Source organism: Chenopodium album, chromosome 3, assembly GCF_948465745.1.
Source record: "Chenopodium album chromosome 3, dcCheAlbu1.1, whole genome shotgun sequence".
In the NCBI taxonomy this organism is placed as follows: domain Eukaryota; kingdom Viridiplantae; phylum Streptophyta; class Magnoliopsida; order Caryophyllales; family Amaranthaceae; genus Chenopodium; species Chenopodium album.
In genome coordinates this window covers 34,948,462-34,967,500 of record NC_137836.1, presented here as the reverse complement: position 1 = coordinate 34,967,500, position 19,039 = coordinate 34,948,462, and the positions used below count along the sequence as shown (strand labels likewise).

Sequence of the window (19,039 nt, the reverse complement as noted above, 5' to 3'; positions counted from 1 at the left end):
CCCCAATTTTGGTTTAATAGTGCATCCCAATAGGGGGCAGCCGTACTTGTTCAATTTATCTCTCTCAACTTGGATACCGTGAGGCGGGCCTTGGAAAGTTTTTATAAGAGCAACAGGGATTCGTAAATCCTCCAAACGTAGAGCACGCAGAGCTTTGAACCCAAATACGTTACCCACAATGGAAGTAAACATGTTAGTAACAGAACCTTCTTCAAAAAGGTCTAAGGGATACGCTACATAACAAATATATTGATTTTCTTCTCCAGCAACAGGCTCGATGTGGTAGCATCGTCCTTTGTAACGATCAAGACTGGTAAGTCCGTCGGTCCATACAGTTGTCCATGTACCAGTAGAAGATTCAGCAGCTACTGCAGCCCCCGCTTCTTCGGGTGGAACTCCCGGTTGAGGACTTACTCGGAATGCTGCCAAGATATCAGTATCTTGGGTTTCATACTCAGGAGTATAATAAGTCAATTTGTAATCTTTAACACCAGCTTTAAATCCAACGCTTGCTTTAGTCTCTGTTTGTGGTGACATAAGTCCCTCCCTACAACTTCAATTTTTAATTTTTACAACAAAGCAACAAGGTCTACTCGACATAAATTAGGCCCTAATGAAACCTTTTATAGGAATCTTTCATAAAATTCTCAATTAATATTATCAACTAATCAAAACGGTTCGTTAATAGACCATGTATTTGATTTGTCAAATACATCATTATTGTATACTCTTTCATATGTATGGCGCAACCCAATCGTAACCGTTGTTTTTCAAGTTTCGAATTTCGTATCCCCATTTGAATTGAAAGAACTAAAAAATTCGAAATTGACTCTTGACAGCGGTATATGTTGTATATGTATATCCTAGATGTGAAAATAGGCAGAATTCCATCATGAAAGGGTAAAAGAATAGGCTAGATATAAATCTATCTACTAAATCCAAACTAAGTCCCAGTGCGATAGAAATAAGGAATCATAAAAAAAATATAGTTTTAGAGTTCGGGTTCGATTTCCATAGATAATACAGAAAGGATTGTCTATAATGATAGGCAAATAAAAGACTTTCTTAGGATTGTTATTGAATTGAATACAATAATTCAAAAACGTAAAGTAAGCAATTGAATTGCAGTCCTTTTGTTGGTACCGGCAAAACGGATTGCTAACTCCAATTTCTTTTTTAATTAATCGATCAGCTTGCTTTCGGACATTTTTTTTTTGGATTCGATAATTTTCATTTTCGCAAAAAATTTCGACATACTTTATATTATGAGAATCAATCCTACTACTTCTAGTCCTGGGGTTTCCACACTTGAAAAAAAAAACCTGGGGCGTATCGCTCAAATTATTGGTCCGGTACTGGACGTAGCTTTTCCTCCAGGCAAGATGCCCAATATTTACAATGCTCTAGTAGTTAAAGGTCGAGATACTACTGGTGAACCAATTAATGTTACTTGTGAGGTACAACAATTATTAGGAAATAATCGAGTTAGGGCTGTAGCTATGAGTGCTACAGATGGTCTAACGCGAGGGATGGAAGTTATTGACACAGGAGCTCCTTTAAGCGTTCCAGTCGGGGGAGCGACTCTCGGTCGCATTTTTAACGTGCTTGGAGAGCCTGTTGATAATTTGGGTCCAGTTGATACTCGCACAACATCTCCTATTCATAGATCTGCACCCGCCTTTACCCAGTTAGATACAAAATTATCTATTTTTGAAACAGGAATTAAAGTGGTAGATCTTTTAGCCCCCTATCGTCGTGGAGGAAAAATCGGACTATTTGGGGGAGCGGGAGTGGGGAAAACAGTACTCATTATGGAATTGATTAACAATATTGCAAAAGCGCATGGGGGTGTATCTGTATTTGGCGGAGTAGGTGAACGTACTCGTGAAGGAAATGATCTTTACATGGAAATGAAAGAATCCGGCGTTATCAATGAACAAAATATTGCAGAGTCAAAGGTGGCTTTAGTATACGGGCAAATGAATGAACCGCCAGGGGCGCGTATGAGAGTTGGGTTGACTGCCCTAACTATGGCGGAATATTTTCGAGATGTTAATGAACAAGACGTACTTCTATTTATCGACAATATCTTCCGTTTTGTCCAAGCGGGATCTGAAGTATCTGCCTTATTAGGTAGAATGCCTTCCGCTGTAGGCTATCAACCTACCCTTAGTACCGAAATGGGTACGTTACAGGAAAGAATTACTTCTACAAAAGAAGGTTCCATAACTTCGATTCAAGCAGTTTATGTACCTGCGGACGATTTGACCGATCCCGCTCCTGCCACGACATTTGCACATTTAGATGCTACTACCGTACTATCAAGGGGATTGGCCGCTAAAGGGATTTATCCAGCGGTGGATCCCCTAGATTCAACGTCAACTATGCTCCAACCTAGAATTGTTGGCGAGGAACATTATGAAATTGCGCAAAAAGTTAAGGAAACCTTACAGCGTTACAAAGAACTTCAGGACATTATAGCTATCCTTGGATTGGACGAATTATCCGAAGAAGATCGTTTAACTGTAGCAAGAGCACGAAAAATTGAGCGTTTCTTATCACAACCTTTTTTCGTAGCAGAAGTATTTACGGGCTCTCCAGGAAAATATGTTGGTCTAACAGAAACAATTAGAGGGTTTCAATTGATCCTTTCCGGAGAATTAGATGGTCTTCCTGAGCAGGCTTTTTATTTGGTAGGTAACATCGACGAAGCTACCGCGAAAGCTATGAACTTAGAAACGGAGAGCAAATTAAAGAAATGACTTTAAATCTTTGTGTACTGACCCCTAATCGAAGTGTTTGGAATTCAGAAGTAAAAGAAATCATTTTATCTACTAATAGTGGCCAAATTGGTGTATTACCAAACCATGCCCCTACTGCCACAGCGGTAGATATAGGAATTTTAAGAATACGTCTTAACGACCAATGGTTAACAATGGCTTTGATGGGCGGTTTTGCTAGAATAGGCAATAATGAGATTACGATTTTAGTAAATGATGCTGAGAGGGGTAGTGACATTGATTCACAAGAAGCTCAGCAAACTCTTGAAATAGCAGAAGCTAACTTGAGGAAAGCGGAAGGAAAGAGACAAGTAATTGAAGCAAATTTAGCTTTGAGACGAGCTAGGACACGAGTAGAGGCTAGCAATCCGATTTCTTTGTAACCAGTCGGTGCGTGCGTCCAAATAATCATAATCAAAAGAAGTTCTGTTTGTACACTCTTTCTATATATAGAATCTAAATATATAGAAGATATCTTTTTCTTTTTATTTTGTTGATTGAATCAACAAAATAAAAAGAAAAAGAGAATCTATTTAATAGTCTTAATAATCCAAAGGGTAAGTAGAAAAACTTATTAAATACCCTCGACTCTGAATTCGGTATCTAATAAGTTTTACCTACTATTGGATTTGAACCAATGACTCCCGCCGTATGAAAGCAACACTCTAACCGCTGAGTTAAGTAGGCCTTCTATCATTACAAAGAGGACTAAATATAACCATTCCATAGATTGATTATAAACCGAATACTGCTTATAAGCAATAGAAATCAAACGGATCAAAGAGCTATGATGGTATATCGGAGAATATTTCTCTTGACAAGAAATTATCTACATACTAAAATATGGAGCATAAACACAAGGGCTATAGCTCAGCTAGGTAGAGCACCTCGTTTACACGCGCGCCAATGTTTTTCAGGGAAGTCCATCATGCAATCAAAAGAATGAATCTTTTTGAAAAATCGATGTCTTACTCTAGGCTTTGAGGAAACAAAACAAGAGAACAATAGCCTGACAATGAATTCTAGTTCGGTTCAATTCAAGTGTCTATTTAGTTACCAAATAGAACCCATTATTGATTTGACATATTGATAGGGTGAATACCCAACCTATTCAATGCTAGGCATAATGAGTATAAGGGCCTCAAAAAATCTCTTTTCGTCCTATGAACTTTAAGGTGTATGAAGTTTCATATTGGATTCTTTAAGCGAAACGATAGAGACTCCATTTAATTTTCAAATTCATCTAGGCCAAAGGCAGACCTACGTCAAGATAACTCTTCTTTGAAACACTTTGGTAGTGCTTTTGAATCAAAGTTCAAATGAATAATGAATCTGAGCACACGGAACCATTTTCTTTCTATCAAGAAAAATATGGTAGACTAGCTGATATTTATATCAGTTAATGAAAAAGCCCAATGCAAAAAAATGCATGTTGGGTTTTTGAAACAGTTCAAATCATTTTGAGAATACAAAGTTTGATCGGTTTTACCGAGAAGGTCTACGGTTCGAGTCCGTAATATTTGATTGTTAGTTAAAACCAATCAACTGCAATTGAATGGAAGAAATGAATCTAGGAACACCCTACTTAGATTTTTTTAGTACAATTTGATTTGGAGCCAAGCCTGGGTTTGAATTTGAAAAGAAATTTCATTGGAAACATTGTTAAAGAGACTTTTCGATTTCCTACATATACCTTCCCTATCAAAGCGTAAAACAAGTAGTCTTTTTTTCTTTTCCTTATACAATCAACAGAAACAACTCTGCTCGAACTCGATTTTTTAAATCAAAAATATACCAACCCGATTCCAATTCTGAAATCGAAGTTCTTAAACATTCTCTTACGCGTGAATTTTCTCTTCTAAGAAAAAAATTCTTTCTTTCAATATAATACTTCATTAATATTTAGTTAATAATCTGAGCGGTTGTATCTAGATGCTTATTCTGACAAGAAATGTTCAATTTTTTTTCATCAAATAATGACTATTCATCGATTTTTTTCATGCGAATGGGGGGCAAGAAAACTTTATGAAAAAGGGTTGGTTCAATTCGATCTTGTCTAAAAAAGAGTTAGAACACAGATACGGGTGTGGATTAAGTAAATCAATGGACAGTCTTGGTCCTACTGAAAATACCAATACAACGGAAGATCCGAGTCTAAATGATACAGAAAAAAACATTCATAGTTGGAGAAATAGTGACAGTTCTAGTTATAGTAATATTGATCATTTAGTTCGTGTTATGGACATTCGGAATTTCATCTCTGATACTCTTTTTTTACTTATAGATAGTAAAGGGGACAGTTATTCCCTATACTTCGATATTGAAAATCAAATTTTTGAGATTGACAACGATCCGTCTTTTCTGAATGAACTGCAAAGTTCCTTTTCGAATTATTGGAATTCAAGTTATCTGAACTCTAGATCTAAGAGTGGCGATACTTATAATGATCATTCCATGGATTATACTGAAGATAGTTGGAATAATCACATTAATAATTGCATTGACAATTATCTTCATTCTCAAATCCGTAGTGGCAGTTCCATCCTAAGTGATAGTGACAATTACAGTGATAGTTACATTTTGAGTTACATTTTTAATGAAAGTGGAAATACCTGCGAAAGTTTCAGTAAAAGAATTATCACGAACGACAGTAATTTCCCTAAAATCGAAAATTCTACTAATCTTGATGTAACTCAAAAATATAAACATTTGTGGGTTCAATGCGAAAATTGTTATGCATTAAATTACAAGAAATTACTTAAGTCAAAAATGGGTATTTGTGAACAATGTGGATATCATTTGAAAATGAGTAGTTCAGATAGAATCGAACTTCTGATTGATCCTGGTACTTGGAATCCTATGGATGAAGGTATGGTCTCTATGGATCCTATCGAATTTCATTCGGAGGAGGAAGCTTATAAAGATCGTATTGATTCTTATCAAATAAAGACAGGTTTAACTGAAGCTGTTCAAACAGGTATAGGTCAACTAAACGGTATTCCTGTAGCAATTGGTGTTATGGATTTTCAGTTTATGGGAGGCAGTATGGGATCCGTAGTAGGTGAAAAGATCACCCGATTGATTGAGTATGCTGCCAATAAATTAATCCCCCTTATTATAGTATGTGCTTCCGGGGGGGCACGCATGCAAGAAGGAAGCTTGAGCTTAATGCAAATGGCGAAAATCTCGTCGGTTTTATATGATTATCAATCAAATAAAAAGTTATTTTATGTATCAATCCTTACATCTCCTACTACTGGTGGGGTGACTGCCAGCTTTGGTATGTTGGGGGATATCATTATTGCTGAACCGAACGCCTACATTGCATTTGCGGGTAAAAGAGTAATTGAGCAAACATTGAATAAGACAGTACCTGAAGGGTCACAAGCAGCCGAATTTTTATTCCATAAGGGTTTATTCGATCCAATCGTACCACGTAATCTTTTAAAAGGCGTTCTAAGTGAGTTATTTCAGCTGCATGCTTTTTTTCCTTTGAATCAAAATAAAGGCGAGGATTAAGGGCAATTTTTATATTTGTGTCAAAAAGTTTTTTTATTCCAAAATTAGGATGTCGCGAACCAAAAACCTCTATGCTTATTTCCTTTAGATTCCAAAAAAAAACTTTTTGTTTGTATCTTTCGTCGGGGAGTCTTTATTTAAAATACCTCTTGGATCGGACTCTAACGACTGCTTTGGAAATTTAATTTATAATAAATCCTCTATTTTTCGATTTTCTTGAATTAGTAAAAGCAAAAGAAAGAAAAAAAGAGAAAGTAAACGCGATTATCATATATTATATGTAGAAATCGAATTGCTTTTTTAGTTCTACATTTCTTGTACTTATTCTATACTATATTCATTCTATAGAATTCTAATTAATTAATTTTAATATAATAAGATAATAACAACAAAAATATAACAAACAGGTACAATTACAATATCGTAAATCGAGGTACCCGGTCTATGACAACTATGAACTTTCCCTCAATTTTTTGTGCCTTTAGTAGGCCTAGTATTTCCAGCGATTGCAATGGCTTCTTTATTTCTTCATGTTCAAAAAAATAAAATTGTTTAGATCGTCTCGTCAAAATCTCATTTTTAAAAACTTAGATTTGAATTCTAATACAGATATATATGTTTAGCGGAATGGTATAACACATGATTTCTTACGAACATAAATGAACGAGCTCTTATGTATGTGATGTAAACGGAAAAATGACAATACAATATTAGGGGTAGATGTTATTATTTTGATCGAACTAAAAGAAAAAATAGAAAGAAATAAAAGTGAAACACCTCTGACATCAAAATAGGACTAGTTGATGAGAGTTACATCGGAAACAAGACAGAGTAAGGAAAGTACAATTCATTTGGGGTATTCTTTCAATTCAAATTAAATGCAACCGGATCTAGTATGAATTGGCGATCAGAACGTATATGGGTAGAACTTATAACGGGATCTCGAAAAATAAGTAATTTCTGCTGGGCCTTTATCCTTTTTTTCGGTTCATTAGGATTCTTGTTGGTTGGAATTTCCAGCTATCTTGGTAAGAATTTGATATCTTTATTTCCTCCCCAGCAAATTCTTTTTTTTCCACAAGGGATCGTGATGTCTTTCTATGGGATTGCCGGCCTCTTTATTAGCTCATATTTGTGGTGTGCAATTTCGTGGAATGTGGGTAGTGGTTATGATCGATTCGATAGAAAAAAGGGAATAGTCTGTATTTTTCGCTGGGGATTCCCTGGAAAAAATCGTCGCATCTTTTTCCGATATCTTATAAAAGATATTCAGTCTATTAGAATAGAACTTAAAGAGGGTATTTATACTCGCCGTGTTCTTTATCTGGAAATCAGAGGACAAGGAGCCATTCCTTTAACTCGTACTGATGAGAATTTGACTCCACGAGAAATGGAACAAAAGGCGGCTGAATTGGCCTATTTCTTGCGTGTACCAATTGAAGGATTTTGAAAAATGAACGGAAATACCGAACGTTTTCTTAACTTGGCGTAAAATACAAAATCTAGAATACGTTTTTCTATGGCATACCTTAACAGAAATCTCATCAGAACGCCCACTCGGGTCAAAGCAGACGTATACAGAACAACCAAAAGGGGGAAACTGTTTATGTCTACAAATACAAACCAATTCAATTCCATAGAATTTCCAGTATTTGTAATTGATATATTACATACATTATGTAAATTTTATTGCTTTTTTAGTAATCTTTTGTTCGCTTTAATGATAAAATAATTTGATTTCTTATAATTTCTAATTATAACGAGAATTAAATTATCCAAATTCTGTCGTGTTTTGCCATCCATTTTTATTATCACATTCAAGTCTTAAATTCTTTTTTTGTGCTATGGTTAATTTGTTCAATTTTTGGAAATATTTTCTATTTTGGTAGAAAGTGAGTTCTTTCATCTTGAAATCAAAATAAAAAATATTCATTAATTGAAAAAACGAAATGGCTCTGCCGGGTATTCGTCGAAAGCAATTCCTTCCTTTCGATGAATACCCGGTGGGTTCATTAACAATTTATAGATGAAAAAAAATGGAAAAAAAGAAAGCATTTATTCCTTTTCTATATCTTGTATCTATAGTATTTTTACCCTGGTGGATCTATCTATCATTTCAAAAAAGTCTGGAATCTTGGGTTACTACTTGGTGGAATACTAAGCAATCTGAAACTTTTTTGAATGATATTCAAGAAAAAAATCTTCGCGAAAAATGGATCGAATTTGAGGAGCTCCGCTTGTTGGACGAAATGATAAAGGAATGTCCGGAAACACATCTACAAAAGCTTCGTATAGGAATCCACAACGAAACGATTCAATTGATCAAGACGTACAATGAAGATTGTATCCATATGATTTTGCACTTCTCCACAAATTTTATCTGTTTCCTTATTCTAGGTGGTTATTCCATTCTGGGAAATAAAGAACTTATTCTTCTTAATTCTTGGGTTCAGGAATTCCTATATAACTTAAGCGACACAATAAAAGCTTTTTCCATTCTTTTAGTAACCGATTTATGTATCGGATTTCATTCGCCCCAAGGTTGGGAACTACTGATTAGCTCTATCTACAAAGATTTTGGATTTGCCCATAACGATCAAATTATATCGAGTCTTGTTTCCACTTTTCCAGTCATTCTAGATACATTTTTAAAATATTGGATTTTCCGTTCTTTAAATCGTGTATCCCCATCACTTGTAGTGATTTATCATTCAATGAATGACTGAAAAAAAGAAAAGGGGTATATGAAGAGAAATCGAATTCGAGTTTTTAATTCGAATGTTGCTTTGTACATAATCAATAATCAAAGCATTACCAATTGTACCCCCTCTTTATATTTCTACCCGTCTAAGGTGGGGAGTTCCTCCTATATTCCTGTAATATTATTTTATTAAATTAAGTTTTCAGTTAAAGTAAATAGCAGACTGATGGATAGGGAACTCTATTAGCAACCTACCAAATTTATTGTAGAAATTTTCGGAATCAACGGTTGGACCATGCAAACTATAAATACCTTTTCTTGGATAAAAGAACAGATTACTCGATCCATTTCCATCTCGCTCGTGATATATATAATAACTCGGTCATCCATTTCGAATGCATATCCCATTTTCGCACAGCAAGGTTATGAAAATCCACGAGAAGCGACTGGACGTATTGTATGTGCCAATTGCCATTTAGCCAACAAGCCCGTGGATATTGAGGTTCCACAAGCGGTCCTTCCGGATACTGTATTTGAAGCAGTTGTTCGAATTCCTTATGATATGCAATTAAAACAAGTTCTTGCTAATGGCAAAAAGGGGGGTTTGAATGTGGGGGCTGTTCTTATTTTACCTGAGGGGTTTGAATTAGCCCCCCCCCGACCGTATTTCTCCAGAGATGAAAGAAAAGATAGGGAATCTTTCTTTTCAGAGCTATCGCCCCAATAAAAAAAATATTCTTGTGATAGGTCCTATTCCGGGGCAAAAATATAGTGAAATTACCTTTCATATTCTTTCCCCAGACCCTGCCACTAAGAAAGACGTTCACTTCTTAAAATATCCGATATATGTAGGTGGTAACAGGGGAAGGGGTCAGATTTATCCTGACGGAAGCAAGAGTAATAATACAGTTTATAATGCCACGACAGCAGGTATAGTAAAGAAAATTGTACGAAAAGAAAAGGGCGGATACGAAATAAACATAGCGGATGCCTCGGACGGACGTGAAGTCGTTGATATTATCCCGCCAGGACCGGAGCTTCTTGTTTCAGAGGGTGAATCTATCAAACTTGATCAACCATTAACAAGTAATCCTAATGTGGGTGGATTTGGTCAAGGAGATGCAGAAATAGTCCTTCAAGACCCACTGCGCGTACAAGGGCTTTTGTTCTTCTTTGCATCCGTTATTCTAGCACAAATCTTTTTGGTTCTTAAAAAGAAACAGTTCGAGAAGGTTCAATTGTCCGAAATGAATTTCTAGATTCGTGAATTTATCAAGATCAAGCTTGTAACAATAACAAAATTCTTGTTGACAATTCAATTCTTTGACAGTTTTGGATGATCAATAAATAAAAAAAAAATTACGAGAAGGTTCTTTTTTGTTTGTTTCTACTTTTCTTCTACATCTACGAGCAAGATTTTGAGTTATAATAATATATTGGATTGTGAAGAAAACTTTTTTACTTTTTTCCAATCGAAATTTGACTCGATACTAGACTAAAAGGGGAATATAACAAAAAGAATAATGAGGGGACCAAATGATTTGATTCTAGGGGGATTTATCCGCCTTCCTGGTCTTAGACACACGACAAGGACTTTTACACATACTTGTCGTGTGTCGAAATAATAACGAGTCTTGATTCCCTTCGTCAAAGACTTAGTCGGAATTTTTCTTTTTTCTAGATTTCACCCTTTTTCGTTTTAGATTGATTCTTTTTTTCTTAGTATTACATGTATAAGGAGCGGACAAACTGAAAAAAGAGAGAGGTCAATTTCTTGAACAAATGGAACTTCTTGGATTCTATTTAATCTAGAAAAATAGAGCTTCTATTTGGTCATTTAATAAATTAATTGATTGCTTCTTTCTCTTTCTTTTAACTTAACAATTTAGGAAGGACCACTAAGTATGATCGAGGAATATATGTTCTGAATAACCAAATACACTTTTCAAAAACATCGAAAAACGGGTCCGTTTTTCATTTATAGGAAAAAATTCGAATAAAAAATTATGATAATTAAAAAAAGAATTAAATGGGACCTCCCCCTTCTTTGTTTGTCTAATTCGAGGGGGAAGGAAGGTCCCGTTGAGTTCTTATACTTTCATGTCTATACCTCGATTAATCAAATTACTACTTACTACAGCGATGAGCCTAATCCAGAATATGAACCATAAAAGAAAATACCTAGTAAACCGATCACAAGAATACCAGCTACAGTACCTATTATCCAAAGAGGAATTCGTCCAGTAGTATCGGCCATTTACCCCACTTCCCTCCACATTTCATCAAGTGGTCGTGCTAGAGACATAAACAGTCATGGATAATTATGAAATGAGGTCCTTCCGAATGGGATAAGAGAATTCCTACTCTATTCGAATTCTATATTCTATATATTTCTTTCCTTCTCTTTATTTAATTGAAAAAATAATTAGAAAATAAAACAGCAAGTACAAAAATGAGTAATAGACCCCAATAAAGACTGGTACGATTCAATTCAACATTTTGTTCGTTCGGGTTTGATTGTGTCGTAGCTCTATAATTCGGATTCGGTTTTGTTTATCGTTGGATGAACTGCATTGCGGATATTGACCCCAAAAAAGAAACGGTAGGTACAGCCAGTCCGTGAACAGCCAGCCATCGCACTGTAAAAATTGGATAGGTTCGATCTATGGTCATTGGGCCTCCTAAAAGGATCTACTAAATTCATCAAGTTGCTCCAAAGAGTCAAAACGGCCGGTTATTAATGGAATTCCTTGTCGGCTCTCTGTGAAATATTCGTTTGGTCGAGGGCTTCCAAACACATCGTAAGCTAAACCCGTGCTGACGAATAACCAACCCGCAATGAATAGGGAGGGTATAGTAATACTATGAATAACCCAGTATCGAATACTTGTAATAATATCAGCAAAAGAACGTTCTCCTGTGCTTCCAGACATACTGAGCTCCACATATTCTTGTACAGTCAAAGGCAAATCCATAAAAGATGAAATCAGTAAATGGAAATTTACTTTTTACTCTACGTAAAAACGTAAAAAACCTGTAGGATTACCAATAGAGTACCAAAGGTGTCTTTAGAGTATACCGAATCAGTATAGCTATCCTTCTTCGGACACAGCAAGGCAATTTTAATTAATATTGAACTGAAGTACACGTGACTTTATTTTTTTTTGTCTACGTGGAACTAGGCACCATTTTGTTTTTTTCTATAGAAAATTTTTTCAAATAGAACTAGTATACAGTTTCTCTCTATCATTGTATTGGCTTCAGACTCGAAACTGAAGGTCGAGGAAGTGGAAATCTGACAAGTTGGTTTCGATCTAATAATTCGTGAAAAATTCCAGAAGAAGAAGCGGTTATAGATATAGAAATAGAAGAGGTTTGGGGAATTCCGTACTTTACTATTTTTAGGGATTGTTTAATTGTCGAAAAAAAAAGATTCATTAATTGATTTCACTTAATGCATTTTTGTAATACATCCATTGTTGCATTAAATCCAAAGGTTTTTTTTGACCTAACTGCAAGAATGCGGGTTTCTATTTATAACTAAATAATATTAAACGTGGAACCTATAAAGGCAAAGATAGTAGCAAGTCTTAGTCTTAGAATCGAGTTGGACAAAATAAATCGATTTATTTTTCATTTTTTTATATTCTATAGCGATTCAAATAAATAACTTTTTTGAAGAAAATTTCATGGCATAGTTATTATTTGTTTAATATTCGATTAGTTTACTCAAGGGTTTCCAAAAAAATCCGTTGATTCAAAATGACGAGATGTGTAAATGTCACAGATAATGAGTCATTTCTTTCTTTTTCTACGGCCCTTACTTTTTTTTTGTTAGTGGCATTTATAATGTAAAAAAGAAATGTAATAGTTGATGAATCAAAAAATTTCAATTGAACTTATTCTTTGATCCTTTGAATTGCTTTTTTTCTTATTCGCTTTCCAAACGGAAACTTAGGTAAGTACTTTAGAAACATATATGTATAAAAAGAACATCTTTTTTTTTTAGCCCCTTCATGTCTACTCTAACTAGTTATTTCGGTTTTTTACTAGCGGCATTAACTATAACCTCTGCTTTATTTATAGGTCTAAGCAAGATACGACTTATTTAAAATTACTTGAATAAACAACTCAAGAAATCTTTCTGTACTGTAGGATTCTGTCTATTTTAGAGTTCTTTACTGCGACAATTGATAGTTTTTGGTTATTGAGATTCGTGGGGAATTCAGATTCATATTTAGGGATAGATATTACCTTTCTTTTTTTTTTTCAAACGAATTGAAATGATTGAAGTTTTTCTATTTGGAATCGTCTTAGGTCTAATTCCTATTACTTTGGCTGGATTATTTGTGACGGCATATTTACAATACAGACGCGGTGATCAGTTGGATCTTTGATTAATTAACAAATCTTTTTTTGATTGACCTCCTCCTTTCTCAAATCAACAGGAGGTCAATTTTCGATTAGATTACTGTTCATTTAGTTTAGTCTAATTCTTTTCTATTTCTATAATTCAACTTGACTTAACACCAATGGAATCACGCTCTGTAGGATTTGAACCTACGACATCGGGTTTTGGAGACCCACGTTCTACCGAACTGAACTAAGAGCGCTTTCTTATCACAATAGATAAGAAAGATTGGAAAGAATGGTTTTTTTTTTTATAACTCCAAACTATATCTACATCTTGTATGCATAGATTATCTACCATATAGAGTATCATAAAAAAAAGAGAGATTATGTATCTTCGATTTTAATCAAAATTTCAATTAATTCCTCCTTACTTCTCAGAGTAAAAGTAATTAGGTAGGGATGACAGGATTTGAACCCGTGACATTTTGTACCCAAAACAAACGCGCTACCAAGCTGCGCTACATCCCTTTCAATTCAATTTGTTTTTATAGTGTAATTGTAAAGAATCCTTGCCTTGTTTTCCACATTCTTTTTTCCATAAAAAGAAAATACAGAATTTTTTTTGCTCGGCTATTTCCTCTTCTTTTCGGCCTCTTCTCATACTAAGGTATAATAGAAAGTATTTGTATATTAAATAAAACCTATCGTAAAGTAAAAAAAATATGTTGTAGGAATGCTCAGTTCGGTAGATAAGGGACATGCTATTCTTTTTCTTAAAAAAATCTCTTTAAATTCTATTATTGGAAATTTTCATTTGACTTAGCTTAGGCATTTTGTGTACAAAGACAAGTATTCTTTAACTATCATATATATATACATCCGATCATAGATCCAATATGTATTACTTTATTTTTTCAATTAAAGAAATTAAAAAGGAGGATTTTCAATGCGAGATTTCAAAACATACCTTTCCGTGGCACCGGTCCTAAGTACTTTATGGTTTGGGTCTTTAGCCGGTATATTAATAGAAATCAATCGTTTTTTTCCAGATGCGTTGACATTCCCCTTTTTTTGATTCTAGTTATTAATACGGAAAGGGTTTAGCGAAGATTCGAGATAGAATCAACTCCCTGTGAATAATCCCTACCCTTTTTTATTTATTCTAAAAAAAGAGGGTTAGTTTAGTAAAGAAAAAAAGTGGATTCAACCTTCCCAAAACTTAGGTTCAGGTTAAGTTAAGAGTTTTCTACACGATATTTAAATGAAATACTATGATTAGAGAGATATCTAGTTAGAAACCCTTTTGAATTTGATTACGGAGTAGTTCTTTACTTAACTATTATTACTCTATTGATTTCCACAAAATCTTTCGAATTGCGAATTGTATTTCTAGTTAGCAACTTCTATTTTAGCAACTTTTCTATTTTTCCCTTCTTCACGAAAAATAGAAAAGTTGCTTGAATTAAATATCAAAAGGGGGTTCATGGCTAAGGGTAAAGATGTCCGAGTAAAGGTTATTTTGGAATGTATTGGTTGTGTTCGAAAGAGTGTTAATAAGGGATCAAGGGGCGTTTCCAGATATATTACCCAAAAGAATCGCCACAATACGCCTAGTCGGTTGGAATTGCGAAAATTCTGTCCCTATTGTTCTAAACATACAATTCATGGAGAGATAAAGAAATAGATCAAACTGAACGTCTGTTTATTATCCTTTCAAGTAAGGAGACAAAACAATTTAATTTTCATTATATAAGAAATATATATATTATTTACTCTTTTTTTACTAGAAAATATATTTTCATATTCAATATTTCATAATTATTATATATAATATATAAAATAGAAATAAACAAAGAAAATCCTATTTTGGCTGGACCTAAAAAAAATTCGAATTAAGAAATAGGATAGGATTTTTGGTATAAGTAATAAACTAAACAAACTATGGATAAATCTAAGCGACCCCTTATAAAATCCAAGCGATCTTTTCGTAGGCGTTTGCCCCCGATTCAATCGGGGGATCGAATTGATTATAGAAACATGAGTTTAATTAGTCGATTTATTAGTGAACAAGGAAAAATTTTATCTAGGCGGGTGAATAGATTGACCTTGAAACAACAACGATTAATTACTAGTGCTATAAAACAAGCTCGTATTTTATCTTTGTTACCTTTTCTTAATAATGAAAAACAGTTTGAAAGAACCGAGTCGACTACTAGAACTGCGAGTTTTAGAACCAAAAATAAATAAAAAATAGACTTATTCCTTATTTAATTGATAATGGAATTGAATCAAAATTTGAATCTGAACTCAAGCACAGATTGGGGTTTTATTCTAAAAAAATCGAAATTTTATTGTCACGTCGTAAGATAATATAAAAATTGGGAATTTTTTTAGAATGGATTTGTTGATTTTTATTTATTTATCGTACTTTATCAGACTAATTCCTACTTTAATACTCCCGGAGAATAAACTCCGGGGAACTTCATTTAAATCATTTCGAGGTATTTTTTGCAATTTTCTTTTTTTATGATCTCATTGTAAATAATAGAAATACAATTTGGATTGAATATAGCTATTTGTGCAAGTATTTTACGATTAAGAAGCAACTGCCTGTTGTACAGATCATGTATAAATTTACTATAATTATAGTATACCCCCCTTTCGCGAATTGCTGCATTTATCCGAGTGATCCACAAACGGCGAAAATCTCTCTTTTGCCTATCTCTATCCCGATGAGACGAAACCAAAGCTCTTATTTTCTGTTGAGCAATAGTTCGAGTAAGTCTTGAATGAGCCCCTCGAAAGCTTGATCCAAAAAGACGAATTTTGTTTCTGCGTCTTCGAGCTATATATCCTCGTTTAACTCTAGTCATTGAATAAATGTAACTTTGATGAATAACTTATTAATTTTCTTTCTTTGAGTTATTCTTTTTTCTCCTGGTCTATCAATAACAAAACGGATTTTTCCAATTTATAAAATAAAAATTCCAATGGCTTTTGCTACTATAACCTTCCCAACCACTATTTTTTCTTTTTTTTTTTTGACATTTCACCTTAAAACAAGACAAAAAAAAGAAAAATTGTATTAATGTATCAAACAAAAGTAACTAAAAAAATATAAATTCAAGTTAAATATAGATGATTAAAGAAATAGTGGGTTCCTTCGTTTCTATGGTTCCTTTTTAAACGGTGAGGTCCTTTCTATACACCGGAGCCCTTTCCTTCTACTTCATTTCCAGAATCTTATTAATAACTTGTACAGTTCAAACATTTTGGCTCTACCCATGAATTATCCAGTAATAGGTCTTTCACAATGAGATCCACCTATACAGTAACGGTATTTAATTTTGAAAGTTAGCTGGATAGCTGACCCTGTTAGTCCGTTCTTGTAAAAATAGGAGCAGGCATTTTTTGCTCTTAAAAAAGGATTCCCCGCTAAATGGATAACGTTCGCTACCAATGGGAAATTTTCATTTTCGTATCTTAAATCCGATTTAGACTGACAGAAACCATAAATTTCATACCCAATAGATGAATAGATCTTTTTCATTTTATTCGTTTTAGATAGTGATAGGAGTTTTATACTATTCTATTCACCAGTACTGATCATTGATACTGGAAAAATGCTTTCTTTTGCTTTTGTTCCAGCTCATAATCGGAACGAGTCACACATACACCCTAGTACATGTTCCTCGGCGCTGAGGGCATCCCCGAAGCGCGGGGGATTTCGTTACATTTCTGATTGGCTGTCTTGTGTTTCTAATAAGTTGTTTAATAGTTGGCATGCTGAATCGTATACATAATGGGCTGGTTTAGATCAATCCTAACCGAAAGTATTTCTAGTTAATAGAATATTAAACCCAGAATGGTAAACCCAGTAACAAGATAAAATTTAAAATGTTTCGCTTTTTTTATTCATTTTATTCGAACTTGGCTAGGTGTGTCTAAAACTAATGAATGAGGAATTTTGAGAGAGGGAAGGTTTAGAAAAAGAATAGAGAAAAAGAAATCTTCTAGCTTTTAGAGAAAGAGAGATGATTGTTGTGAATTATTGTTGATTATAGATTGTAGATGATTTGAAAACAGGGAAATACAACCCCCTATATATAGGAAAAATAGCATGGGATCAAAGAAAATCATATTCGGAATAAAATATCTCCTGTCGCCAACGACAGAAGACAACGCCAGACAACGAGCTCGTCACCAGGCAACGAAGGTCAGCGCCAAGCGACGACTCTGTCATCTCGCGCTGGTTCAAAAGTACAATGCGCTTTTACACGCGGAATCACCTTTTAAACCAGTTACAGGTAATTCTACATCCAAGCAGATTTAAAATCACATTTAATATATTTTATTCAAAATAAAACCTCTTTAAAATATAATTATCATGGACCCCTAACATGGATCAAACCCTTTGGACTGGATATTTTCATAAATAGGGTAAGAAAAGAAATATTTTTGAAAACAGAAAGAGAAATATTTTAATAAAAACATCATCGTCACTAGACTTTTCACACTTTCAGTTCATTCGATAATCAAACGACATGAAAGGTATTCATCACTGGGTTTGGTTTTAGGGAGACACATGTAGGTGTCTACACCGCCTAACCCCCAAAAAGGGTTGGTTGCATGAAGTGTGGAGAATACGAACCGTAGACCATAGGGGTACGTACGGTGCATTCCCAATCATTTAAGGGCCATTGTGGACGGTATTACCGCCTGTATGGCTCTCATACAAGGATTGAATATTCCCTGATGATGTATTCTAAGTTGTCTTGAAAGCTCAAGGTAGAGGTTGACTCAGACAGCTGCTGACTTCTCCTGCGGGCGATGATTTTCCGTGCGTCAGGAGTACACTTTTTGTTACCCACCGGCTGCTCCTCCCGGCGGGGGTTTCTTGGATTCTTCTGGGCAGAAGAATCTTAAACCAGTCAAGGGTCCCGGCTGCCTTGTCCTTTATATGCGGAGTTGGCTGCCTATCCCTGACTGGCTTCCTCGTCACTGAAGGAGTCTTCCTTGCCGACTGACCCTTGCTTGGGCCAGCCTTGCTTTTACTTATCAGATCCTTGATTTCACCCTTGAAACTAGTCATGAATTTCATGAGTTCGTCCCAGGTGACTGGGGCGGATCCATTTGTCGTTTGAGTTTCCCCTTCCGGCTGACCAAGGGGCCTGCTTGTACCCGCCTGGCTTGCACCCCGTTCTAGAGTGTCTTTGGGATGGATGCGCTTGGTGATTAGAGAGCCATCTTTGGCTATGTAAGTTTTGACCTGAGGATCCTCATCCTCATGGTCAGTAAAGACCTCCGGTTGATTAAACATGTGGTCAGGAGGCGGTACAGACTCTTAAACCATCCTTGAGGAACTCTCCCATAGACGGCGCCAAATGTTTTGGGTGTTTTTGTCCCTCGGGAAAGTTATAGCTCAAGGACTGATTCGACTGCGCCTGTACCTGTAATACAACGGAGACTGTGGGTGTTTGGAGCTCCGCCTCCAACGATCAAGTTAGTGCTTAAATATGAGTAGGAGAAAGTGCGGAAAATGAAATGAGATCTTCTCGGATTCCGAGATCAAGTGTTCTCTGTTGTGAGAGAATGTAGGGTAAGTGTAATAAATGATTGAATGTGTCCCAAAATTTGGGGAATATCTCCCTATTTATAGTGTCATTGGAGAACGTCCCCCTTCTAG

At 35.0% G+C, this 19,039-nt stretch overlaps 2 non-coding genes across 2 annotated transcripts; both read right to left on the bottom strand.

The window, feature by feature from the left end:
- Positions 1-13,539: 13,539 nt before the first annotated feature.
- On the bottom strand, positions 13,540-13,613 carry TRNAW-CCA (transfer RNA tryptophan (anticodon CCA)). The gene has a single exon. It is a non-coding gene; the product is annotated as a tRNA-Trp (tRNA).
- A 194-nt stretch (positions 13,614-13,807) lies between these two features.
- On the bottom strand, positions 13,808-13,881 carry TRNAP-UGG (transfer RNA proline (anticodon UGG)). Its single transcript has one exon. It is a non-coding gene; the product is annotated as a tRNA-Pro (tRNA).
- Positions 13,882-19,039: the final 5,158 nt, after the last annotated feature.